Raw genomic sequence first — 26,232 nt, forward strand, 5'->3', positions numbered from 1 at the left:
ACCCCATTTGAATTTATAAGCATAAAAATAGAGTGTTGCTAGATTGATTTAAGAAAGAAGATGAAGTAAGAAGGATTGACATATAACAAAGTGGAGTAACATTGTTATTTGAACTATAATTTTACCATGGGGTGTCTACATGAGAATGAATAGAGATGGTTCTAAGATTTGTAGCTCTTTCTATTATATGTAGCTTCATTTTTGGCTTTTTAGCTAGAGATATACATTATTACTTGGTTATTACCAAAAATACACTTTCAATTGAAAAATGGAAAAGGACATAAGCTTTGACTTATCTATGTGTTAATATAGATTTAAAATTTTGGGAGTTCCTGCCATGACTTAGTGGAAACGAATCAGACTAGTATCCATGAGGATGCAGGTTCGATCCCTGGCCTTGCTCAGTGGGTTAAGGCTCTGGTGTTGCCATGAGCTGTGGATTGCAGATGTGGCTTGGATTCTGCATTGCCATGGCTGTGGTGTAGGCCTGCAGCTGCAGCTCTGATTCAACCCCTAGCCTGGGAACTTCCATACACCATTGGTGCAGCCCTGAGAAAAAAAAAAAAAGACAAAAAAATTAAAAATTTTTACATGAATAAAGTTTATGTACATTTATAAAGGACACTTGTAAGATGAAAAATGCAGTGTTTATGGCAAAACTATTTAACATATTAAAATATAAATAATTACTATTTATAATTATGAGAAAATACCAAAAATCCAATAAAAAGAGAGCGATGGATGTAAATAAGCAGATTGAGGAAGGAAAAGAATATGAAGCAAAGGTGAAAATAGAAAAAACATGAAACTTTCTCATCATAAAAGAAACACAAGCATTTGGAGAGAATAAGCAATGAAATCCTGCTGTATAGCACAGGGAACTATAGTCAATCACTTGTGATGGAACATAATGGAGGATAATGTGAGAAAAAGAATGTATATACACGTATAACTGGGTCACTTTGCTGTACAGCAGAAATTGACAGAACAATTTAAATAAACTATAATAAAAAATTTTTAAAATTTGTTCCAGTAATAGGAAAGCTGTAAAATCTAAATTAACATGTGCTTCGAATAAACCTATCTACAAAATAGAAACAGACTCACAGACATAGAGAACAGACTTGTGGTTGCCAAGAGACATGAACGGGGAAGGGAGTGGAATGGCCTGGGAGTTTGGGATTAGTAGATGCAAACTATTACATTTAGAGGAGATAAGCAGTGAGGTCCTACTATACAGCAGAGGAAACTATATCCAATCTCTGAGGATAGACCATGATGGAAGATAATATAAGAAAGGGAATGTGTATATATATACAGGGTCACATTGCTGTGCAGAAGAAATTGGCACAACATTGTAAATCAACTGCACTTTAATTAAAATGTAATAAAATAAATTAAAAAACAAAACAAAGGAAATACTACATTGTCTATTCATTAGGTAATGTTAAAAAAAATCATCTTTATAAGTTAGCACTTCAAAATCCTGCCTCTGTAGCTAGAATATCCCAGCATTTTATATCTGAACTGTGTGATCCTGCGCAAGTTGGTAAACATCTTTATGTTCAAAATTCAAAAATTCCATATTATTAATGAGTGTGTTTTTTATTTTATTATAATTGATTTACAATGTTCTGTAAATTTCTGTATAGTTCTAATGTATACCCATTCAAACATAGGACAGTGCTAGAAACATAGTAAGAATTTAATGAATGTGAGCTATATATCACTAATAGCATCTATAATATTAATCACTAGCAGTAATTATTAATAGTAATAATGTATCATTATCTCTGCTTACCATGTATATGACAAAAACAGACTACCAAGTTCCTATTGGTGGTACCAAAGCTTATTATTGTAATTTTATAACACTATAGTATGAAATGATTAAATATCATGTCATTTTTTCCTTGTTTCTAGCATAATACTGAGAACATAGCTTTACAGTAAACAGTGGTCAAGTCAATGTTTAATACTACATATCGAGTTGCTTCAAGGGCATGAGAGATAAGAACACTCTGCTAAGCAGCTCTTCTTTTCCTACTATTCTTTTCACATCTTCTACTCTTTTCTACATTTTGTATGGCACTGGCATCAGCTCATCCACCAATTCCTCTTTTACATTATCAGAAACGTGAACTTACTCTTTGAAAAAGACATTTCATTTCACTGTCATCATAACTCTTTTCCTACTTATATACCCTCTATTAATTAAAAGAATCTCTAAATACCCCAATTATATTTTTGCTCACAAAATTCCACAGACTCTTTTAATGTAAGGTGGCATAATGAGCAAATGTTCATCCAAAAGAGTGAAATGGGAACAAGAATTTTTGGAATCACTGAAAACATTTGGCATTTATTTCAAGATTCCCAGGAAATAAATTGAACTCTTGGTTATTTAATGTTGTACTCACTTTTTTTCCTAGTGTCAAAGAGATGTCTGTACAATTCTCTGTGCCTTGTTTTGAAGAAAGTTTGGTCCAAAGACAGGAGGAAAAATGCAATGACTTTTTGAGCTTTCAACCCTTGTGAAATTCTTATTCAGCTACATTTTGCCAACAGATTGAAAATGAAATTAGCATATAACCTGGACTCAATTAAAATACGAGAAAAAGTCCATATGGAGAGGTAAAATTGTATTATAGAGATTATCTTTGGTTACCCAGGTATTTTTGATTGACACTGGCTCTTCTCACCAGGTCTAATACAATGAGAAGCTGCTTTTATAGATATCAGCAACACTGAGTCATGGAGAGAGGGTTGTACCTTTAAATAAAGGGCTTACTCTTCATACAATTCTGTGTGCTCTTCTAGCCCTAGAGATGTGAGAGTCCCTCAAGTTTAATTGGTCATTGTGTCCAGAGAGGAAATATGTGAACTCTATTCCCAACTCTACTGGTAGCATAATTCTGGCACACAGACGGTTCACAAATTTTTAAAACTAGATTGAAAATATTAGTAATAAACATAAACCATAAAAAATAAGTTTAGAATTGTTTAAAGGAGAGTAAAGGTTTAAATGAACTTATAGACCTCATTCTTTGAAATGGTCTCAGGGTCAAATACAGAGTCCACAGACATAGTATATTGAAAGTAGCATTTATGTTGTTCATTGATTTTTGTGATGAATGTCTTTAAATCTGCTAGAGATCTGCAGGTTAAAAACAGACCATACAAAGGACTTCCTGTGTGGCTCACAACAAAATATATCATACAAAATCACAGCATATAAATTAGCATATTGAGTTTTAAGATTAGCATGAATTCATTGGGACAGAACTACAGTTGACTCTTGAACAAAATGGGTTTGTGAGAGAGGACAAGATGATGGAGGAGTAGGGGGACACGCTCGCCCTCTCCCACAAACACAACAAAAAAAGCACATCTACAGAATAAATGACTCGCACAGAACAGCAACCAATCGCTGGCAAACCTAAACTCCAATAACGGCAAGAAGTTCGTGACATTACTGGGCAGAACGGGAGAAAAGAGTAGAGTGAGAGAGGGTGAATCCGAGCGGGACGGGCGCTCCCGAAAGGGAACTGCGGAGGAGAAAGGGATCCTGCACCCTGGAAAGTCACCTACATGGGGGAAAGATCAAACAAACCGGAGGAATCTCCAGATGCAGAGAAGAGTGTAGCAGTAAGTTGGAGTACGGAAAAGCCGATCAAGAACCGAACGGACCATCTGAACTACAGGCACAGTCACCAAAAATTGAGACGCCTGAGTGGGGGCTGGGCACCTAATCCTCGGCTCCAGAGGTTAGTCCCCGGGAAAGGGACGGGGGACGCCTGGGTAGGGGCTGGGCACTGAGACCTTGGCTCCAGAGATTAGTCCTTGAGAATGGGCTGGGGGAGGCGGGGCGGAGCAGAAACTGCTTGGGAGGTCTAGAAACCATTTGACGGGGCAGAGACTGCCTGGGAGACTAGAAAACAAAGCTGTTGCAGAGAAAGGGAGCAATACTCTAGGGGCAGGGAAGTGGAAAGCCGCATCAGAGGGAACCTGGGAGAAGAGCCTGGTCTGCGCCCGTGCTGGGGAGGGGAGAGAAAAAGGGGTGGGTCCCCATAGAATACCCCCCATGCCACAGCAAGCTTACAGGCCCGCTAGCTAGCTGAAAGCTGTGCTTCCCAGTGCATCCCCTCCCCCCACCCCCGCCACGCCCTATGCTCTCACGGACCTGGGGCTGCCTGCCATCCAGGAGGGCTGGCCTCAACAATTGCCGGAAGCCTACCAATGCAGAGGCTGTCCCTGCACAGGCCTGCTTGCCCTTTGGAGGGGCTACAGTACTTCCGCAGAGCAGCACCAAACACCACCAGCCCCCGAGAAAAGGCCTGCAGCCCAGAAAAGCTAGAACAAGCTTAGCCAGGCTGTGAATAGATTGGCCTAATTCTCGAACGGTTTTTCTGAGTCAGGTTGCCCGGGGAGGAGCCTCTTAGGTTTCCAACGGCCCTGCTACCCGCCCAAGCCCCCAGGGGATGCTCTAGTGGACCAGCTGCATAGGACTGCCAGCTCCAGGCAGGACCCCCTGCAGCCCAGAAAAGCTGCAACAAGCCTGGCTGAGTTAGGAAAAGATCTCAGATGGTTTTTCTGAGTTGGGCTGCCCTGGGGAGGAGCCTCTTGGGTCTCCAACGGCCCTGCTACCCGCCCAAGCCCCCAGGGGGTGCCCCACTCCCGTGAAATAACTGCTCAGCACCACCAGCCCCCTGGAAGAGCCCCTGCAGCCCAGAAAAGCTGCAACAAGCTCGGCCAGACTGTGAAAAGATCCGCCTACATTCTCAGGCTGTCCTTCTGAGTTGGGCTGCCCTAGGGAAGAGCCTCTCAGGTTCTCATTGCCCCAGATAGCTGCTCCAGCCCCCAGGGGGTGATGCACCCCTAAAAAGTAGCTGCCCAACACCGCCAACCCCCTGCAAGAACCCCACAGCCTAAAAACACCAGAGCAAGCTCTGCATGACTAAGTGAAATCTGCTACCATCGTGGGGTGGACCTCCCAGTCCTGTCTGCCCTCAGGAAGTCCTCCTTTGCTTCAAAGAAACACTGTTAGCCCCATCAACACTCCAGAAAAGCCACACTGCCTCAAAAAAGATTGACCAACAACACCAGCCCTCAGGCAATATTCCACGGCAGTGACAAGGCAAACACTGCCCAATAACGGAGAGTACAACTCCCTCAGGAGAAAGAAAACAACAAGCAAGATGAAGAAGCTGAGAAACCACCCCCAGTCAAACCAACCGGAGAACTCACCTAAAACAGTCAACAATGAAACAGATCTCTGCAGTCAGACAGACCTGGAGTTCAAAAGAGAGATAGTGAAAATACTGAAGGAATTAAGAGAAGATATGAACAGTAATGCAGATACACCCTCAGAAAGGAACTAGAAAATATAAGGAGGAGCCAAGAAAAACTAGAACATTCATTTGCAGAGATGCAAAGTGAACTAAGGGCAGTAAAAACCAGAATGAATAATGCAGAAGAACGAATCAGTGATATGGAAGATAGAATAATGGAAATCACTCAATCCGGTCAACAGACAGAAAACCGAATCAAAAAACTGGAAAGCAATATAAGAGACCTATGGGATAATATAAAGCGGGCCAATCTACGCATAATAGGAATTCCAGAAGGAGTAGAAAAAGATAAGGGGATGGAAAATATATTTGAAGAAATTATCTCTGGAAACTTCTCAAATCTAAAGGATACTGGGTTCAAGATACATGAAGCACAGAGGGCCCCAAACAAACTGAACCCAAACAGACCCACACCAAGACACATCATAATAAAAATGGCAAAAGTTAGTGATAAAGAGAGGATCCTAAAGGCAGCAAGAGAAAAACAGAATGTTACCTACAAGGGAACCCCCATAAGAATATCAGCTGATTTCTCTACAGAAACACTACAGGCCAGGAGGGAATGACAAGAGATATTTGAAGTGCTCAAAGGAAAAAATATGCAACCTAGAATACTTTATCCAGCAAGAATATCATTTAAAATAGAAGGGGAAATAAAATTTTTCCCAACAAACAAAAACTTAAAGAATACAGCAACACAAAACCCAGGTTAAAGGAAATATTGAAAGGGCTTCTCTAAACCAAAAAGAAAGGAAGGAAAGGGAAGAAAAAAGAAAAGAAAAAAAAAGGAAGAAGAGGAAGAACTAGGACTGAGGAAACTGCAATCAGATAGTAGTCACTCAAATAAGCCAGCATACAGATTTAATCATGAACATGCTTCAAACAAAATAAAATTAAAAAGGAAAAAAATAAAAAAGAGTCATCAAAACCATAACATGTGGGCAAGGGATGTTAGGAAGTAAATAACCCTTTTTGTTTGTTTGTATGTTTCTCTTCTTAATTTTAATATAGTAATGAAGTGTTTGAACTTACAGGACCATCAGGCTAAAACACACAATTATGGGAAGGGGTTAGCATACTTAAAAAACAGGGCAACCACAAGCCAAAACCAAATATTGCATTTGCAAAAAATGAAAAAAAAAATACACTCAAGCAGATAATAACAGAAGACCATCCAACAACAAAAAAAAAAAAGATAAAGAAGGGAAGAATGGAGAAGCATAGAATCAACTGGAACACGAGGATCAAATGGCAATAAATAATCATCTATCAATTATCACCTTAAATGTCAATGGACTGAATGCCCCAATCAAAAGACACAGAGTGGCTGAGTGGATAAAAAGGCAAAAATCTTCAATATGCTGCCTACAAGAAACTCACCTTAGGACAAAAGATACATATAGATGGAAAGTGAAAGGGTAGGGAAAAATATTTCACGCCAATAGACATGACAGAAAAGCAGGAGTTGCAACGCTCATATCAGACAAAATAGACTTTAAAACAAAAGGCATAAAGAAAGACAAAGAAGGACACTACTTAATGATTAAGGGATCCATCCAAGGAGAGGATGTTACTATTGTCAACATATATGCCCCAAATACAGGAGCACCCAGATACATACAACAAATATTAACAGACATAAAGGGAGATATTGATGAGAATAAAATCATAGTAGGAGACCTAAATACCCCCCTCACATCAATGGACAGATCCTCTAGACAGAAAACCAATAAAGCAACAGAGATCCTAAAGGAAACAATAGAAAAGTTAGACTTAATTGATATCTTCAGGACACTACATCCAAAAAAAGCAGAATACACATTCTTCTCAAATGCTCATGGAACATTCTCAAGAATCAACCACATATTGGGACACAAAGCAAATCTCAATAAATTTAGGAGCATAGAAATTATCTCAAGTGTCTTCTCTGACCACAATGCCATGAAATTAGAATCAACCATGGGAAAAGGAAAGAGAAAAAACCTACTCCATGGAGACTCAACAACATGCTACTAAAAAACCAATGGGTCAATGAGGAAATCAAGAAGGAAATTAAAAACTACCTTGAAACAAATGATAATGAAGACACAACCTCTCAAAATCTATGGGATGCTGCGAAAGCAGTGCTCAGAGGGAAATTTATAGCAATCCAGGCCTTTCTCAAAAAAGAAGAAAGATCCCAAATTGACAACTTAACCCTCCACCTAAGTGAATTAGAAAAAGAAGAACAAAAAAGTCCTAAAGTCAGCAGAAGGAAGGACATTATAAAGATCAAAGAAGAAATCAATAAAATAGAGACTCAAAAAACAATAGAGAAAATTAATAAAACCAAGAGCTGGTTCTTTGAAAAGGTGAACAAAATTGACAAACCCCTGGCCAGACTCACTAAAAAGAGGAGAGAAAGAACCCAAATCACCAAAATTATAAATGAAAAAGGAGAAATCACAACGGATACAGCAGAAATGCAAAAAACCATAAGAGAATACTATGAACAACTATATGGCAACAAGTTTGACAATCTGGAAGAAATGGACAATTTTCTAGAATCTTACAGCCTGCCAAAACTGAATCAAGCAGAAACAGACCAACTGAACAGACCAATCACTAGAAATGAAATTGAAGAGGTCATAAAATCACTCCCTACAAATAAAAGTCCAGGACCAGATGGCTTCACAGGTGAATTCTATCAAACATATAAAGAGGAATTGGTGCCCATCCTCCTTAAACTCTTTCAAAAGGTTGAAGAAGAAGGAATACTCCCAAAGACATTCTATGAGGCCACCATCACCCTCATTCCAAAACCAGACAGAGATACCACCAAAAAAGAAAACTATCGCCCAATATCATTGATGAATATAGATGCAAAAATTCTCAACAAAATCTTAGCCAACCGAATCCAACAACATACCAAAAAATTATACACCATGACCAGGTTGGGTTCATCCCAGGTTCACAAGGATGGTTCAACATACTCAAATCAATCAACATCATACACCACATTAACAAAAAAAAAGTCAAAAATCATATGATCATCTCAATAGACGCAGAAAAAGCCTTTGACAAAGTCCAACATCCATTCATGATCAAGACCCTCGCCAAAGTGGGTATAGAGGGAACATTCCTGAATATAATCAAAGCCATTTATGATAAACCCACAGCAAATATAATACTCAATTGGGAAAAACTGAAAGCCTTCTCACTCAAATCTGGAACAAGACAGGGATGCCCACTCTCACCACTGCTCTTCAACATAGTTTTGGAAGTCCTAGCCACAGCAATTAGACAAACAAAAGAAATAAAAGGCATCCATATAGGAAGAGAAGAGATAAAACTGTCACTGTATGCAGATGACATGATACTATACCTAGAAAACCCTAAGGACTCAACCCCAAAACTCCTTGAACTGATTAATAAATTCAGCAAAGTGGCAGGATATAAGATTAACATTCAGAAGTCAGTTGCATTTCTGTATACCAGCAATGAAACATTAGAAAAGGAACACAAAAATACGATACCTTTTAAAATTGTACCTCACAAAATCAAATACCTCGGAATACTCCTGACCAAAGAGGTAAAGGACCTATATGCCGAGAACTATAAAACTTTAATCAAAGAAATCAAAGAAGATGTAAAGAAATGGAAAGATACTCCATGTTCCTGGATTGGGAAAATCAATATTGTAAAAATGGCCATACTACCCAAAGCAATCTACAGATTCAATGCAATCCCTATCAAATAACCCACGACATTTTTCACAGAACTAGAACAAACAATCCAAACATTTATATGGAACCACAAAAGACCCAGAATCGCCAAAGCAATCCTGAGAAACAAAAACCAAGCAGGAGGCAGAACTCTCCCAGACTTCAAGAAATATTACAAAGCCACAATCATCAAAACAGTGTGGTACTGGTATCAAAACAGACAGACTGACCAATGGAACAGAATAGAGAATCCGGAAATAAACCCTGACACCTATGGTCAATTAATCTTTGACAAGGGAGGCAAGAACATCAAATGGGAAAAGGAAAGTCTATTCAGCAAGCATTGCTGGGAAACCTGGACAGCTGCATGCAAAGCAATGAAACTAGAACACACCCTCACACCATGCACAAAAATAAACTCCAAATGGCTGAAAGACTTAAATATACGACAGGACACTATCAAACTCCTAGAAGAAAACATAGGCAAAACACTCTCTGACATCAACATCATGAATATTTTCTCAGGTCAGTCTCCCAAAGCAATAGAAACTAGAGCAAAAATAAACCCATGGGACCTCATCAAAATGACAAGCTTTTGCACAGCAAAGGAAACCCCAAAAAAAACAAAAAGACAACTTATAGAATGGGAGAAAACATTTTCAAATGATGCAACTGACAAGGGCTTAATCTCTAGAATATATAAACAACTTATACAACTCAACAGCAAAAAAGGCAATCAATCAATGGAAAAATGGGCAGAAGACCTGAATAGACATTTCTCCAAAGAAGATATACAGATGGCCAGCAAACACATGAAAAATGCTCAACATTGCTGATTATAAGAGAAATGCAAATCAAAACTACCATGAGATATCACCTCACACCAGTCAGAATGGCCATCATTAATAAATCCACAAATAACAAGTGCTGGAGGGGCTGTGGAGAAAAGGGAACCCTCCTGCACTGTTGGTGGGTATGTAAACTGGTACAGCCACTATGGAGAACAGTTTGGAGATACCTTAGAAATCTATACATAGAACTTCCATATGACCCTGCAATCCCACTCTTGGGCATCTATCCGGATAAAACTCTACTTAAAAGAGACATGTGCACCCGCATGTTCATCGTAGCACTATTCACAATAGCCAGGACATGGAAACAACCCAAATGTCCATCGACAGATGATTGGATTCGGAAGAGGTGGTATATATACACAATGGAATACTACTCAGCCATAAAAAAGGATGACATCATGCCATTTGCAGCAACATGGATGGAACTAGAGAATCTCATTCTGAGTGAAATGAGCCAGAAAGACAAAGACAAATACCATATGATATCACTTATAACTGGAATCTAACATCCAGCACAAATGAACATCTCCTCAGAAAAGAAAATCATGGACTTGGAGAAGAGACTTGTGGCTGCCTGATGGGAGGGGGAGGGAGTGGGAGGGATCGAGAGCTTGGGCTTATCAGACACAACTTAGAATAGATTTACAAGGAGATCCTGCTGAATAGCATTGAGAACTTTGTCTAGATACTCATGTTGCAACAGAAGAAAGGGTGGGGGAAAAATGTGATTGTAATGTATACATGTAAGGATAACCTGACCCCCTTGCTGTACAAAAAAACAAAAAAAAAAAAACAAAAAAAATCCAAAAAAAAAACCAAAAAAATGGGTTTGAACTGGGAGGCCCACTAATATGCAGATTTTTAAAAATAAAGACACAAAATATATATGTAGAGCATCATATGCTAGACTTGTGTTGAAGAAGATACCCTATCCTCATGTAGGCATAAGACAAGTGACATTTATATAAAATTAATAATATATTCATTTTCTTACTATTTATAACTTTGCTTTCAAAGAATTAAATTACCTTTAAAGTATGTCTCTTTCTCTTTCACAAGTGTGTTTTAGCCTATCATTACAAGAAAGTGTTTTTTAAAAATGTAACGGCATTACTAATACTGTATTATGAATATGACTGTAATACTTCATAAACATTTTATGGTGATTCACTTTTCAGTTTAGGCTACTGTGAAGCAATTGTATCATTTACACTAGACTAACATAAATCAGTCATCTAGCTCCTTTTTTGTTAAAAATGCACGAGTCATTATACCTTTAAATAAATACAAATTTCTTTTTCACATTGTCTTTTTAACTTTTGATTTCTGGTAATACACATAGCGTCTACACTATTTTTTTTTTATCCTATAAGACAATATTAATGTAGATACTGACAGACAGGTTTAATCTTGTAAACAGAGGATGTAAACTTATGGTATCCATAAATATAGTATAGTACAATAAATGTAAATGTATTTTCTCGTCCTTATGATTTTCTTAATAACATTTTCTTTTCACTATCTTCCTTTAGTATAAGAACGCATTATATATTACATATAACATTTGTTAATAATCTGTTTATATTATTAATAAGGCTTCCAGTCAAAGGTAGTTGTAGCAAAGTTTGGGAGGAGTCAAAAGTCATGAATTTCTGACTGAATCAAAAAAAAAGGATCATCACTCCTAATCCTTGTGTTGTTCAAGGGTCAACTGTAGTTGAAATGATATGGAATTGGAACAAGAAGGTTTTTTAAAATAAGTTGCTTTGTGGAATTTATAACAAAATATATGTGCTCACCTAAGATTTGGTAAAATAAAGAAAATTGAAGTTGAATTGAGCATCAGCATAGGTATAATCTCTAAGAAAATCTTTTGCTAGTATTTTAATGGATTTATTTTTTCTTGCTTTTCTTTTGTATAATGCATTTTTATAAATTGTAAAATCATATATGTAGAATCTAATCATTTTCTAAATCATTACATTTTCTTAACACATGCCCTTTGTGTTGTATAGCACTTTTATAAATTAATAATTTATATATATTTACGTACTTTACCAACCATTTTCCTATTAAATATTTGTATTTTTATTGGACTATGGTTGATTTATAATATTATATTAGTTTCAGGTATACATCATAGTGATTCATTATTATTACAGATTATATTCCATTAAAAATTACAAGATAATGACTATAATTCCCTATGCTATATAATATATCCTTGTTGCTTCTTTATTTTATACATATTAGTTTGTGGCTTTTAAAATCACACCCCTAAATTGCTCCTCCCCCTCCCCCTTTTAGTATCCACTAGTTTTATCTGTGGGTCTATTTCTGCTTTGTCTACACACACACACACACACACACACACTGGAATACTACTGAGACATAAAAAAAAGAATGAAATCTTTCTATTTGTGACAACATGGATGGACATTGAGGGTATTATGCTAAGAGTAATAAGCTGAACAGAGAAAGACAAATAAATATGATTTCACTTATATGTGGAATCCAAAAAACAAAACTAACAAAATGAAACAAAACTAGACTCATAGATACAGAAAAGAGGTTGTGGTTGCAGGGGGAAGGAGGATCAGGGAATAGGTGAAACAGGTGAAGGGGAAGAAGAGGTACAGACTTCCGGTTTTTAAATAAATAAATCATGAATATGTAATGTATAGCATGGGAATTGCAGTTAATAATATTGTATATTGTATCACCTTTTTGTGGTGACAGAGGGTAACCAGAATTATTGTGCTAGTCATTGCACAATGTATACAGATAATGAATCTTGATGTTGTGTACCTAAAACCGATATAATATTTTAGGTCAATTATACTTCAACATAAAAACTAAAATAAAATAAAATAATGTTCAGCGAATGCCTCTTCCATGGTGATGCTCTCTGGTGGGCATTGATATGCAACAAAAAAGTCCTCACACTTTGTTTCCACTCCTGTAGACCATTCACATGCATTTCCACCTGATCTTCTTGTCTTAAATTTCTAATCTTGCCTTTTCTAGGCCTCTGATGAATATACAAGCCCTTTATCCCTGTCCAAAAGCCTGTGTATGTCCATTTCTTCTTCTGTACAAAGTTGAAAACCAAGTGTACATAGATCTGTCCCCTGAGAGAATTTCCTCTCACTATTGCCCTTTGGGGTGACTCCTAAATTAGGCTCTATTTTAGAATCTGTTCACTTACAGCTCACAACAACATATAAAGCTGACTATATGTTAGAATCCTGAAGTTTTTCTTCCCCCAGCATCTGGTCATTTGAAAACCTTCACGAAGACATAAGTGTTATTGGAGAATGCTGCACTGATGTAACAGAGGTAGGTGATAATTGAGACACTAGTCCACATAGTTTGGTCCTCAGGACATGCTATGATCAGATTCCAAATGTTTAGTTTCCAATTATATGGTGGATTTTTACTTCATGAATCTGACCTTATGAGCTGGTGAATCTGGCAATATCCAGCTCATGATAAGAAGTCCTAGTTGCATAATCACTTAATATCTCTACTGCATCAGAATAGCTGCCTTTTGAGTACACATAATTTTCTCTTTCACAAGGCATATCCCTGATTCAGAACTCTGAAAGTCATCATATCACTCTTCTTTTGGATGTCAGAGACCCTATATAAAGCTGATAGCCTTCTTAGTCATCTAACAAATAATTCATAGCAGAATACCCAAGTGTGGCATATATTTTCTCCAAACTCATTGGGTTCCATCAAATGTTGTGCCTCTTTTTTCTAAGTGGCAAAAGTGCAATTCACTTTCTTAATATTACAGAGAGTGTACCAGCACCCTTAAGATTATTTGGCTTATAAAACTTAATGCGGAGGGCCCTAAATCTTTGTAAGGTTTATATCCCACACTCTGACATGCACGTGAGAAATATTCAGACTTGCAGCTTCTTGCTCTTTAGATTTAATTAGGATGCTGTCATCAATATAAGAGAATAATTATGATCTTTTAAATATCAGGAGAGTCAAGATTCTTGCAGACTCTGGGAAAAAAGAGAGTTAACATAGCTCCAAGAAGAGACAGTGAATATGTCCTGTTGTCCTTCTTTCATAAATGTAAATGGCTTTTGATTCTCTGTAGTGATGGGGATTGAAATGATGCATTTAATAGGTCAACCATGCCAGGGCCTGTATTACTCTTTTATGGTTAAGATTCTACAACTGATACATCACTGAAAAATGGGGCAGTTATTTGTTAGGTTTAAGGTAATGCATTTTAATCTACTTTAGTACCTCTGGTTTTAATAGATGAAAGCCATTATCTCTTTATTCTTCATCCTTTATGTTTCAAAGTCTGAACAAATCTATGTACTTTCACCAGGATGCAGTGTTGCTTCTAATCTTGTCTGATGAAGGGCAGTTTTATGGAATTTCCCTTGGCTTTTTCTCCAACAGGGCATCCATGAAGAAGTTCTTCCAGCTGCTTAGGTGTATCTATCCCATTATGTATCTAGGGACCTGAGAAATATCATAGGTTACATTCACGAATCCACCAGACTAACTGTAAATTGGACATATCCTTTCTAAGCCCCCACTCTAACTGGGGTCATGGTAACATCTTGTGTGCCCTGCCTGGTATATGTCAACTAAGACTCCGTATTGAATGGCCCTCACAATTTTGGTCTTAATGTTTGTATTTCCCCTTTGTACAATTAATAAGGTCAATGGTCACAGATCCCTTTGGGGAAATACTAAGCAGAATATTTATTGTATATTCTTGGAGTTGCATTCCAAAGTTATTTCTTCAGGGATTTACCCTTCTCTTTAACTGATAGGAAATAGATCTGAGAACAGCCTTAGATACGGGAACTGAGCAAAGAATCATTGTTTTTAGTTGCAGCTTCCATTTCCATTTCTCCAACTTGCAATTTTTTTCTGACCAATCTACTCCACCAACTTTGTGATTGTCTCTACATATGTCTCACCTCTAGGAAAATTAAAATTTATTAGCCATTACCATAAGGTATTTGTGGATTAAGGCGCTCATGCTGCTGACCCAGCCCTGCTGTCCATTATGTTAATTATATTTACATGGGTCTGGTAAAGAGCTGCCATTTGGCCTCTGCTCATCTGGAATTTTATCATTCATATTCAGTGTGGGGATCTCACTTCCCTGAAAGCATCTTATATTGTTAACCCTGGTCTGTAGAGGACATTAAGCTTCTCAAAGATAGTTTGCCCTTTATTAGTATAGTCCCTACTCCCTTAATAGAGTGTGTCCTCTGGAACATCACAGGAAGTGTGGTTAGTTGATGGATTCTCTGTTGGTACATTATAAATCTATTCTCACATCTCTAACTCTGATCCTCACTGCACTTTAATATTCTCCTAAGGCAACTGCATCAAATCCATCACATTCACCCTGCATATAAATCTGTCTTGTAAAGCTATTTTCTTTTAGTTTCTATTGGTTAGATTTATTTGTTTTATTTATAAAGATTTTTATTCTGAATCCAGCATCCATTTGAAAAGTTGAATTCCTAAGTATCGGGAAATTTTCCGGTGTCTATAAATGTTTCCATATCCAGCTTTATATTCTGTTTCTCCCCAAGAGAGGTTACTTATAGTATATGTTAGCCAGGTCCTACCTGTTTTAGAATAACCTATTTTCTCTTATATCAGCTTCTCACTTCTTGCTCTGGAGCTGTTGAGTAATGACAGTGAGAGAGTGTAAGAAGGTCTGTATCATCTTGCAAGGAACATGTTTCTAATATCTCTGGCAAGTAGAGATTTCTCTCCCCTAGCAAGACAGAGGAGATTGCTTATGTCAATTTTAGAGGTTCAGAGAAATTTGAAAGTTCATGTTTGAAGTGTAGCTATACAAATTCCACCATCCCAGGTTTCAATGTCTGACTCCTTCCCTATCAGGGTCTTGGCTTTAGTATAAAAGGTTTGTTGAGGCTTTGTATTTTTGTCTCTTTGTAGCGCTGTGACCCTTATAATTAAGACTTAGGTCTGATTTTCAACACTCTTCCCTATGCAAGATATGAGAATCTCTTTATATGTTCTATGGGAGTTATCTTGCTGTTATAGCATTCAGTAGTTATTGGTTCTCAAAATATGTTCCCTGGACCTGCATCACCGTCATCATCATCATAATCATCATCATTATCTAGGACCTTATTTATTGGAAATTCCAATTTGGATCCTTACCCCAGACCTAGGAAATCATAAACTCCATGTATGGGGTTCAGAAATCTTATGTTTTAATGAGCAGTTTGAGACTATGGATATAAGTTGAAAATTGACTGACTGATTGGAGTAGACTATTCTTTTTCTTCTTGGCTTCCAAGACAGTCAATAAAGTCAGCAAAGTTGACAATAATCTGAGTATCATTACTCTTATAATTTTCAGGGGCTGGATGTACCATATACCCCAGTGCTTCTCCTTTTACCTGTACCGTATCCGAAGCCACAACAGGTGAGGCTTAGTAACAAGTGATGTTAAAGCATGTTGAGTTACCACTATTCTGTTTACCCCTTTCAACAGAGGGCTTATTGCCGTCTGACTGGTGACTTATTCATTTTATGAGTACTTTTTTAAAGAGCGCATCCAAATGCTGCTTCCAGATCACTTCTATTCAGGTCCTCTAGAAAACAGAGTTTGAGAATAGAAATTAGGTTCCAACAACTATCGGGAAGTGATTTCAGGAATAATGTGTGAGGGACAGGAAAGTGAGATGGTTAAGATAAAGACAATGTAAGGGTGTATTATTCAGGTTGTGTGTAGTGGAAGCTCAGTTCTCCTGGGACCTGCTGGAAAGCATATGATTTTTTCACATGAAGGAAGGGTTGCTGGAATACTTACCCACTTGCTACTATTCTCCCTTGTTTGAATATTTCCCCTAGGGTCATTAAACGTCTTGCATTTGGAGGCGGCACTTGTCTTTGGGCCAAGTGGGCTCCCACAGTGTCAGACAGGGCCTTGGGCAAACAATGAAAACAAATACAGCATGCTTGAACTAGGTCACTATCAGAGTGTGTGATATGAATCCGAATTCACACAGAACTATCCACTGAAGCTCTGCTGAAGTCAGAGGTGGCACCAGAGGCATTTACTTTAGGAGGTGAGATGTAAATACTGTATTCCACATTTTCAACTACAAGAATTGGGCTGCACTGACATTCCACAAAAACTCCTCTAGATACTATTCTGAGAAGTGAGGAGGTGAGCTAAAAGGAAAGCACAAAGAAAAATGATGTTTGTGAGAAAATCTCAATAGAAGTAGAGGTGGAGAGAATTCTTGCAGTATTTTGCATTGTGAATATCAGCTAAACTAAGACTCTCTCCTCCTATCCAAGAATCTTTTGAGAATATTTGATCCAGGACAAGGCAAGGGATTTATGTCTTCCACTGATTTGTAATTACAAGGGAGCTTAGAGAGACACGATAGAGGCATTGAGATACAAGTATATGCATACAAATACAGGAAGATATGTACATACAAGCCATATTAAAAACAAGCCATATTAAAAAAAAGAGAAACCAAGAAATGTGCAACAATCTAGCTTTATACAAAGAATATAAACCAGAAGTTACTGTAACTGGATGAAAGTCACAGGATGGAATAGGAGGCAACCTGATTTTGGAGATGGGAAAATCTACAAGACTCAGATATTTTTTTAAAACATCCACTTGTTTCTTTTCCTGTATATCGAACTTCAGATTCATAATCAGAGTGCTATATTTTTACTCTAATTTGCCAAAGTTTACAGAAAATAAAGTGACAATGGCACAAAAAAGAGAATAGAGACTCAGAGTATATATGGATTTTCTAAAATACATATTGTAAAGAAAAATACATATAGTAAAATACATATTGTAAGTAAAATAAAAATATGAGGCATGAGAGACCTTGTGCATCTTGATTCCCTTCAAAATATTTGTGCTTGCAAGTTCTTGCAGATTAATATCATGTAAGCATGAGAACTACTGATTGAGAGAACTTCAAATAAATCTACTTATTGTGTGTGATAAAGTTAAATGTGATTCATGACAGGTAGGTAAGAGTAGGGTAGATGGATAGAAAACTGTAGAACCAGAATATTCAGGAAATATCTACCAGCAAGCTGCATAAAAGCAAAAAAAATAGACTGTTGCAAAACCTTAGGTAAATAACTGTGATATCATTATGTTACTGAAACTGCATTAGACTGAGATTAGGAATCCACCTCTATCACTATAGAATAGATTGTAAATACCAGGTCATGTTAATATTTTTCTTAGAATCTTGGTTTGAGTGGTCCATTTGACACAATATATCATTTTTATATGATTTAAAATGTTTTCAACACTATTTCCAAGCGTTTGATTTTCTCTAGTTCACTTTATCATTCTGAGATTATTTAAAGTGGTGAAAAATATACAGCATAACTTCTGTTAAATATATGAAAATGATTCAGGCATATTTTACCACCTGATAAAATTTTCTGAGTGAGATTAAATAAACTAATCCACTTAGAAAATTGTGAGTTATGTGATAAGAACTCAGTCCAGCATAACTATGCTCCTACTGCTGATTATCAATATCAGTTTAATTTATGGACCTCTAATTAAAATTTCTATCTATTGATTATATGTACATTTTCTTAAATTTAATTTATGTTTGTGGAATGATTTGGTAAACAATAGATTGTAAGTGAAGTGATGGAAATGGTATCTGGAATTCACCATCAGAATTTTGATAATTTAATTTCCTAATATTTGGAAAAGGAATATTTTTATTTAAATATTGGCATAAATAATGCTTTATTAAACATGAGAGAAGGGAGCCTGAGAGTTTACATTTCTTGGAAGAATATGGATTTCCAGGAGTCACTGAAGGGCATAGATTTGTAAAATCTTTTTCAAATCATTAGCATTGATTATTTTTCTCCAGTGAGTCTTATTGGGAGACTCCCTTGGCAAAGCTTATTGTGAATGAAAATGATTGGAAATTTGAAAAGTGGTATATAAAATTTGAGGAGCTGACAATTTTTGTTATGCTACATGAATAGGAAAAATGGAAGGGAACAGAGAAGCAGGAAAGTAAAGGGAAAGAGTACAGAATACAAAAAATTTCAACAATGGAAAAATGGATAAAGAAAGAAAAGGAAATATGGTGTTGCTTCTCTTTACTATGTTAAAAATATGCCAGTGATTGAGTAAAAATAATATTTTCTCAAATCTTTTTTAATTTGCTGGCAAGATGAATAATAGATAGTACATATTCCAAATTTGTTTTGTAATCTCAGTTTTTATGAGAAGAAAAGCACCTTGAATACAGATATGGCTGCTTTGCATTATAAAGATGGATAATTTAATATGGTGGGAAGTGAGTGCAATTACTTTTCAATTCTTTGCAAAGAAAAAAATGTAGAGACATAACATTTCATTTTTCTTTCTTTTTGTGTGTATTTTTAGGGCTGCACCTGCAGCACATGGAAATTCCAAGGCTAGATGTCAAATCAGAGCTACAGCTCCCAGCCTATGCTACAGCCACAGCAATGCAGGATCTGAGCCAAGTCTGTGACCTACACCACAGCTCATAGCAATGCCAGATCCTTAACCCACTGACTGAGGCCAGGGATCAAACGCGCATCCTCACGGATACTAGTTGGTTTTGTTACCACTGAGAAATGATGCAAGGCCAACATTTCTTTTTTCTAAATAACACTGACATGTTTTGTAAAACTTTGTTTATATATTTTGATGTTTGTCATCTAGAACAATCAGTTGAATAGGATCATGATCAGGATCATGAATCACAGCTAACAAACATTGAACAGTTACTGTGGGCCAGGAATTCTCTTCACATTTAATTTCTTCAACAAGCATAGGTAGGTTCTATGATTCCTCTTCTCCATTTTTCAAACAGATAGTCTGAGAAATAACTAAGGTAAGAACAATGAGTTTAAATAACTTTCTTAGATCACATACCATAAAGTGGCTGAGGAAGAATTAAAGCTCAGAAATCAAGAGAAGTAGTGGAAAGGAGGAATAAAGAAGAGGAAAGGAGGAGGAATAGAAGAGGATAAAGATTGAGGGATAGAATAAATAAAAAGGAGAGGGAGAAACATGGGAGAAAGATATTCAGACAAATTGAAACAGTGAGATAATATAACAAAAAGAATAAAGAGGTAGGAAGAGAATTTGAACAGTAATTTATATAAAAATCTATAAAAAACTGTAGTAAATGTACAATTTTAGAGCAAAGATAGAATGATCTCACAATACTTAGCAAAGACATTTTGACTAGTAGTTGTTTGATGTGTATTTAAGTACTATTTATAATGCAGAGCTCTAGTGACATACAAAATATGAAGAGAAGGAAAGAGGAAGAGAAAAATAGATAAAATGGATGATGGATTTGAAAGATTGAAACAGGTTACTAAGTCTTATATATTTTTCAAAATATAGAAGGAAAAAGTCTCACCCTTGAGTAAAAGGAAACAGATAATTCATATTGTCCCTCTTCCTGTCTCTGTACTAGAACCATCACAGGCATTTGAGCAACTAGTTTTGAACCATTCTCTGAAGAGGCTGTTGCTCCAGAAGCTATGCTCACAATTTGCAATGATAGCCATAGTGATTTCATCCTCCTGGGCTTCTCCGAGAAGCCATATTTGGAGAAGATTCTCTTTTGGGTAGTTCTGATCTTTTATTGCTTGACTATTATAGGAAATTTGGTCATAATTCTTGTCTCCTTGAAGGATCCAAAACTCCACATCCCAATGTATTACTTTCTTTCAAACCTTTCCCTACTAGATCTCTGTTTTAACAGCAGCTGTGTTCCACAGATGTTGGTTAATTTTGGGGGTCCAGAGAAGACCATCAGTTACATTGGCTGTGCTATTCAACTCTATGTCTTCTTGTGGCTTGGGGCCACTGAATGTGTGCTTCTTGTGGTCATGGCTGTGGACCGCTATGTGGCAGTGTGTCATCCACTACATTATCCCACTATCATGCACCCCAAACTTTGTCTGGAGTTGGCCATCCTTGCATGGGGGACTGGCCTGATTCAGTCTCTGACCCAGTCTCCTGCTACCCTCCAGTTACCCTTCTGCTCCAACCGGAGGTTGTATGACATTGTGTGTGAAGTTCCAGCCCTCATTCAAGTCTCCAGTGCAGACACCAGCTATAATGAAATCCAGATGTCCATATTATTCTCCTGGTGGTGCCCTTGGTCATTATCCTTTCCTCTTATGGTGCTATTACTAAGGCTGTGCTGAGAGTAAAGTCAACTGAAGGGCAGAAGAAAGCATTTGGCACCTGCACTTCTCATCTTCTTGTGGTCTTCCTCTTCTATGGCACTGTCACAGCTGTCTATCTTCAACCCAAGAGTCACTATGCTCATGAACAAGGCAAGTTTCTCACCCTTTTCTACACTGTCATAACCCCAACTCTTAATCCACTCATCTACACTCTAAGGAACAAGGAAGTAAAGGGGGCACTAATAAGACTAGGGAAGAAGACCTGGGATGACTTATGTTGGACTATTGCTTAATCTGAGAAGAGAGAATAACCTCATCATAAAAAGCTGAAGATGTATCTCCCAACCCTAAAATAGTAAAGAGCTGCATTTTATTCACGTTGAGATTTCAATTCCATTCATCAGTCATTGATCAAGCCTTATTTGCCTCATGGTGCTGGTTTAGGCACAATACAGTATAGAAATGAATATATTTGATAGTTATTTTTTTAAAGAGTACATAATACTGCTGAATTTGGACAACAAAAGAAATATAAACTTGCAAAATAAAAGACAAATATATGTTTCATCCTTTCCATTTATTTCTTTTTCTTTTGTCCTATTTTCCTCCAAGCCTATCCACTACTTTCATCCAAACATCTGGAACAATAAGGCTCTTAACATTCTCAGAGACTTTTTAAGAGACACTTAGTTAATGGTGATTTTTGGTTCTGAGTTACTTCTGCCTCCTTGCCTCAGTATGTCCTTTGTTCATGTGTAATGTCCCTAAAAATCCCCAGCACAACAGTGTTTGCCAAGCAGAAGTCCACACTGCTTCCTGGTACTGCTGCTCTATGAGAATCTTGTGCCCAAGATTCTTATTTTGAGCCGCAATATTCTAGGTCTCCCGTTATAGGACTAGACTTATATCTTTTCTTCATTCTGTGTCTCTGTAATAATGAAGTGACTCTATTTTTATCAGATCAAATTCTTATTCATTCATCTTAGAGATATTTATTGATTTTTATTAAGTTTCTATTATGTGCTAGATCCTGGGTATATAATGGTAAATAATACACAAAAAAAATCATCAACATCATGGAACTTATTGTCAATGGTGCACAAAGATATAAACCAAAATATTTAAAATTTATCATTTTAATGGAGAGAGATTTGTTTTTCAGCTCCTGCCTAGGGCTTATTACCATGCCACATGCCTTTGACTTTTGAATAGTATCTACTAAAGATTTATTTATTGATGCTTTTTAATTACTGCTTATAAGTGTCCACTACTCTAGTTTGTTTCACTGAAATCATGGATATAAATTGCTGACTCTCCTGTGTGATTGCTAATCAACTGTGCCTCCCATCTGTTAATGCCTATTTCATGTATCAATGGAATTAGTATGAAGTCCTATTCCATCCCATTTTTCTGTACTGATGAACTGTACCATTTTCTGATTTGGAGATTTCATATCAAACATTTTTAAATTTGAATTCTTATTTGCAAACTTAAAAAATGATTAAGTCACTCAAACCAGCACCAATGTTCAGAAATAATAACAGCACAATTACTATGAGAATGTAACATAATTTCTCACTGTCAATAAGAGAACAACGGTTATATAATCATTTTGTTATCCTTTCATTCAATTTAAGGAATAAAGGGAGTAATTGAGAAGAAATCTAAAAGGACAGAGTTTATTTTATGACATCTGACTTTAAGATTGTAGAACTGGAGCAGCTCTAGGGGATGACTAGTTTCATGGTATGGATGTAGTAACAAGTACCCGATGTTGAGAAGTAACTACTTTAGAGAGTGAAACAAGGATGCTGGCGTACTCAAAACTTCATCTTACTCTTGATATAGCCTGTAATAATACCAGGGCCTTTAGTATAGAAAACTGCACCTGATGCCAAAATGTAAATGCATGGTAGGGAGAGAGGTTATGATACCATTAAATGAAAGTAGCAAGAATGAAGAAACACAGTTCCTCAAATTTTATTTTTTTATTTTTTAGTTCATTTTTTTGTCTTTTTGCCTTTTCTAGGGCCGCTTCCCGCGGCATATGCAGGTTCCCAGGCTAGGGGTCTAATTGGAGCTGTAGGTACCAGCCTACGCCAGAGCCACAGCAACACGGGATCCGAGCAGTGTGTGTGACCTACACCACAGCTCATGGCAATGCCAGATCCTTAACCCACTGAGCAAGGGCAGGGATCAAACCTGCAACCTCATGGTTCCTAGTCGGATTTGTTAGCCACTGAGCCACAATGGGAACTCCCAGTTCCTCAAATTTTAGAATTCAAAAGATTCACATGGTGTACTTGTTAAAAATTAAAGTACTTGTGCTTAGTACTCAGAATTTCTGATTTAAAATATCTGATTTTGCCCTGGGATGGGCATATTAAAAAGCACTGTAGGTGATTCTGAGGCAGGATACCTAGGACCACACTTTGGGAAATTGCAGTCTAGATAATTGCTTGGCCAAATGACATGGGTGACGAATTCATTTACAAAGTGGAAGTGAAGGGAAGAATGATCTTGAAGTGGAATAAAGCCAATAGCTCAAATCCCACATTCTGAAGTATTGAGGACAGGATTATTTTCTCACAAGGGAGTTGTGGTTGAAACTGTTTTCAGGAGAGAGTATCAATTCAGTTAATGCTAGGAGGTATAGAGTATATTAAGTAAATCATTTGAGGATATAGGCGAATTATTAATTTTTGAACAAACCCAGTGCTACATTAGAAGGTTTTGTGAAGGATAAGGGCAAGAGTGTGAGGAAGGAAGGGACTCCACTATGGGAATAACAGCATGGAAAAATAAAGGTGACTAAGATACATTTACATTTTGGGAGATGACTAACAGTGTGGACTTAGCTATGTACTTATTTATTGACATAATTTTTTTTACCTTAATCACAAATTCCTAAAAATTTTTATTGATGTATAGTTGAAGTACAATGTTGTGTTAATTTCTGATGTACAAAAAAGTCTCAGTTATGCATATATATGTATATATGTGTGTGTTCTTTTTCATACTCTCTTCATTATGATTTATCACAAGGTATTGAATATATTTCCCTTGCTATACAGTAGGACCTTTTGTCTATCCAGCCTATATATAATAATTTGCCTTTGCTAATCCCAAACTCCCAACCCTCCCCTTGGTCCACCTTCTCCCCCAGGGCAACCACAAGTCTGTTCTCTATATCTGCGGTCTATTTTTGTATTTGTTTCATATTTTAGATTCCACATATAAGTGATATCACATGGTATTTGTCTTTCTCTTTCTGAACTTATTCTACTTAGTATCCTCTCGGTCTTTCCATGTTGCTGCAAAAGGCATTATTTCATTCTTTTTTATGGCTGGGTAGTATTGCAGTATGTATATGTACTGCATCTTCTAATCCATTCATCTATTGATGGACATTTAGGTTATTTCCATGTCTTGGCTATTGTGAATAGTGCTGCAATCAACATAGGAGTACCTGTTTCTTTTTGAATTATAGTTTTGTCTGGATATATGCCAAAGAGTAGGATTTTTGGATCATTTGGAAATTCTATTTTTAGTGTTTTGAGAAGCATCCATACTGTTTTCCATAGTGACTACAACAATTTACATTTCCCCCACAAACAGTGTAAGAAGGTTCGCTTTTCACCACACACTCTCCAGCATTTATTATTTGTAGACTTCTTTTTGGTCAGTGTTGTCACCAGAGCTCGCCTCAGAGTCTTGGAAGTGCAAGAAGGGGCATGTGAAACCTTGTGGTGGTGGTTGCAAGAGCAACTATTCACATAGGGAATGTCTTTTTTTTCATTTAATTTTTACTTTATATTGGAGTATAGTTGATTTACAATGATGTATTAGTTTCAGGTGTACAGCACAGTGATTTAGTTTTACATGTACATATATCCATTCTTTTTCAGAGTCTTTTCCCATATAGGTTATTATAGAATATTGAGTAGAGGACCCCATGATATACATTAGGTCCTTTTTGATTATCTGTCTTATATGCAGAAGGGTGTATATGTTAATCCCAAATTTCTAATTTATCCCTTCCCTCCACCTTTCCCCTTCGGTAACTGTAAGTTTGTTTTCAAAGTCTGTGAATCTGTTTCTGTTTTGTAAATAAGTTCATTTGTGTCACCTTTTTTTGGATTCTCTATATAAGTGATATCATATGATATTTGTCTTTGTTTGATTTAGTTCACTTAGTCTGATAATCCCTAGGTCCATCCATGTTGCTGCAAATGGAATTATTTCATTCTTTTTTTAATGACTAATATCCCATTGTGTATGTACTACACCCTCTTAATCCGTTCATCTGTTGATGGACATTTAGGTTGTTTACATGTCTTGGCTATTGTAAATAGTGCTGCTTTGAACATTGGGGTGCACATATCTTTTTGAACTATGGTTTTCTCCAGATACATGCCTAGGAGTGGGATTGCTGGATCATATGGTAACTCTTAGTTAATTTTAAGGAACTTCCACTCTGTTCTCCATGCGGCTTCACCAATTTACAATCCGAACACAGTGTAAGAGGCTTATCTTTTCTCCACACTGTCTGCAGCATTTATTGTCAGCTTTTTAATGCTGGCCATTCTGATAGATGTGAGATGGTACCTCATTATAGTTTTGATTTGCACTTCTTTAAAAATTAGTGATAATGAGCATCTTTTCATGTGGCTATTGGCCATCTGTATGTCTTCTTTGGAAAAATGTCGATATTTGGGCCCTCTGCCCATTGTTCAATTGGGTTGTTTGTTTTTCATTGTTATTGAATTTTATGAGCTCTTGGTATATTTTGGATATTAAGTCCTCATTGGTCACATTGTGTGCAAATATTTTCTCACAGTTTATAGGTTGTTGTTCTGTTTTGTTTATGTTTTCCTTTGCTCGGCAAAAGGTTTTAAGTTTGGTTAGGTACCTTTTGTTTATTTTTGCTTATATTTCTATCACCTTGTGAGACTGACTAAAAACATTTGTATGATTTATGTCAGAAAATGTTTTGCCTATGTACTCTTCTAGGAGTTCTATGGTGTCTTGTCTTATACTTAAGTCGTTAAGCTCTTTTGAATTTATTTTTGTGTATGGTGTGAAGGTGTATTC

The 26,232-nt window shown here is 36.8% G+C and overlaps 1 pseudogene; it reads left to right on the plus strand.

The window, feature by feature from the left end:
* Positions 1-20,484: 20,484 nt before the first annotated feature.
* LOC146401367 (olfactory receptor 2H2-like) lies at positions 20,485-21,431 on the plus strand (annotated as a pseudogene).
* Positions 21,432-26,232: the final 4,801 nt, after the last annotated feature.

Source organism: Sus scrofa, chromosome 7 (assembly GCF_054392235.1).
Source record: "Sus scrofa isolate SSC_HxYL_T2T_F1_AM1 chromosome 7, Sscrofa_HxYL_maternal_Yorkshire_Landrace_v2.0, whole genome shotgun sequence".
Taxonomy (NCBI): domain Eukaryota; kingdom Metazoa; phylum Chordata; class Mammalia; order Artiodactyla; family Suidae; genus Sus; species Sus scrofa.